Source organism: Myotis davidii, unplaced genomic scaffold (assembly GCF_000327345.1).
Source record: "Myotis davidii unplaced genomic scaffold, ASM32734v1 scaffold169, whole genome shotgun sequence".
NCBI lineage: Eukaryota > Metazoa > Chordata > Mammalia > Chiroptera > Vespertilionidae > Myotis > Myotis davidii.
The window spans coordinates 2,370,055-2,373,120 of NW_006383005.1; positions in this window are offsets into that span (position 1 = coordinate 2,370,055).

Sequence of the window (3,066 nt, forward strand, 5' to 3'; positions counted from 1 at the left end):
CCCCCAGCAAGTCTAAAGATGCCATTTTGCCCAGCTTATGGGTGAGAAATCTGAAGCTTAGGAATATGATCTGCCCAAGACCACAGAGAAGACTGGACTTTAAGTGTGTCTGATTTCAGCCCTCTGGACTCTCCCCAGGCCCACACATTTGCAGCTGGTGGGGGGAGGTTTGGTGAGGGAGGATTGATTAAGCTTCAGCCAAGATTAGGCCCAGTGATGGAACTAGAGAGGGACTGGTGACCATAGAAATGACCAGAAGCCCTGCACACAGATGCACACCTGTTTATCTCACTTGATCGCCATACCCCATCCTGACCAGCTACCCAGAAACAGCTCTGTGACAGTCTGATTCCAGGGCTCAGCTAGCTCCCTCCTGCAGCCCGGGGTCTCCGTTTCTCCCTCCCGCCAGCGTTGGCTGGGCACAGAGGCACTCCAAAAACCGGAGCCAGGATCACCTACCTGTGGCAAAGCCTGGGACTCTGAGCTTCCCCCCTAGAGATTCAGTTTCACTCCTTTCCTCGATTAGCTAAACGGTAGTTGCTCTGGACAGTCCCACCTCCTTTCACTGGGCTATGAGGACCAAAGGGACTGACCAGGCTCTACCTTAGGGACCGCCGGGCAGGGGGAAGCACAAGAGACCCTACAACATCAACACCGGCTGACCGGTGCCGCCTCGGAAGCACAGCTCACGGGGCAGAGCCGGGCCCAGAGGGGCGAGGAGAGCAGCGGCATGAGGAGGAGCTGCGTCCAGGACGGCGCCCTGAGCAGAGCCTGAGCTGGAAGGGGGCAGGGGTGTGGCGGTCGGAGACGGGGCGTCACGGATGGGGGTGCAGCAGGCCCCAGGCCTCGGAGACGAGAAGGCACTGGTGCACTGGCGTCACCGCTGGAGAAACCAGACACTTTCCCGCAGCCCCGTCCCCTCCGCAGCCCTCATCCCAGCCCCGCGGGGCGCAGGCACAGGCCGGTGGCCGCGATCTCCCGCCTGTCCCGCGTGGACAACGGCTCCTTAGAAGGCTCGGGTGGGCTGGGGCGGGGCCTCCCGGGGACTCCGTGACGCCAGGGGGAGGGCCGCGGCGGGGAATCCCCGGGTTGTACCAAGAGCGTATTTGCGGGAGAGACGCGATCGTGGGGGGAAGCCGCGCCCGTGTCTACACCAAGTGACCCCTAAAACTTTCTCACCCAAGTTGGAGCTCCTATTGCTGCCGGGGGCAATAAGCGGGACGCGAGGATGGAGCCTCCGGGCGGCTTCCCCGAGCCGGTGGGCGCGTCCGCAGGCGGGGCCCCAGGGCCAGCGCGCCTTAACCCCACAGTGAAGAATAAAGGAGGAATTCACTGGGCCCAGGCTCATCCCAAGGTACACTGTGTAAGGCCCCTGCAGGCCCTGCTCTCTCTCCCTGAGTGAAGGCAGACCTGTCCATCCCCAGGAACTTAGAGAAACTGAGGAACGTTGAGGATGCAGACGGGCCTTGGAGGTGACAGGTTTATTGAGATGCAGATGATGGGTCACAGGACTTGGAAACCAGTAAATGCCAGTGACACCCCCCACCCCCAAAGAGTATAACACCTTCTGTCCAGCTGGTGTGGCTCAGTGGTTGAGCCTTGACCTAAGAACCAGGAGGTTACGGTTTGATTCCTGGTCAGGGCACATGCCTGAATTGCCGGCTCGATCCCCAGTGTGGGGCGTGCAGGAGGTAGTTGATGAATTATTCTCTCTCATCATTGGCGTTTCTAGCTCGCTCTCACTCTCCCTTCCTCCCTGAAATCAATAAGAATATGTTAAAATAAACAAAATAAAATAAAAAACACCTTCTCCTTAGTCAGCCTGGCTCCTTAGTCCGCTGTAAAACTTCCCTGCCCCTGCCAGGAGTTAAGGCTTCCCTGTCCTCAGCCCCAGCCCAAGCCTAACTCCTCTGTTGAAGGAGTGGTGGTTGGTGGTGACATTCACTAGAAGGCATGCCCAGGAGAAGGGCACGGTACCCATGGGGGCCAAAGCCAGTTGGCAACAGTGATGAATTCCATTTAGGACTGACTGACTCTCGAGGTGCCTTAGCGACACCATCAAAGGAGCTGGGGCTGTGGGCTTGGAAGGGAATGTTAACAGGGCTCTGCCTACTTGTGAGGTGCAAAGGTGCTATTCTCAGGTGAGGGGGCACATTGGGATCAGGGGTTCCTAACCCTTTTTTTGAGTCACAAAACATTCCTGGGAAATTTTAAATAATTTTGTCATTTTTTGATCGTATGCAATAAAGATTGTGCTTTAAAATATCTTCTATCTTTGGACTATGAAAGATTGTATTATAAAGTTCACTTAAAATAGAATTTTAAATAACATTCATGATACGTGAAGACAAATTTCTATTTTTCACATTTAGCATGATGTTTCTATTTAATTATGTTTGAAAAACATGATTCTATGACCAATAAATGTAAAAAGTGATTATATTGTGATTTAGAGACCGAATGTACTTAGGAACATAGTTTGAAACTTGCACTTGGGTTAGACAATGTCAGCAGCCGGGGGGATTGTTTAAAACCCGGAATCACAATGCTAAAATCACTGCCAAACTCATGGCGGCACACCCTGGTTGGCCCCTATTCCTGGCGATTTTCCTCCAGAACGTTTAGGGGCTGGCATTACCCCTTCTCTCAGAAGACCTTCCCTGTTCACCCAATCTGAAATAGCCCCAGCCCAGTCAATGTCTACAACATCATCTCGTTGCTCTTCCTTTCAAAGCACTTCACACTCCCCAAAAGGATCTTGTTTCTGTGTTGGTTTAGTTGTTTATGATCTGTATCTCCTACCAGACTGGAAGTTTCAGGAGAGCTGGCATCAAGCCAGCCTTGATCACAGCTCTTCCTTCAGCATCTATCATGGACCCTGGCACCAGCCCAGTAGGGGATCAGTAAATATGGCTGTTGCTGTGACTTCAAAAATATACTAAACCAGTGTTCACGGCTCAGTGCTTAGAAGTTTTAAGTTCAAAACTGTAGCTGTTTTTGACTGAAAAATAAATCACATGCACATAGCCGAAAATTCAAATAGCGTAAGAGTGAGGCGCTTTGCCA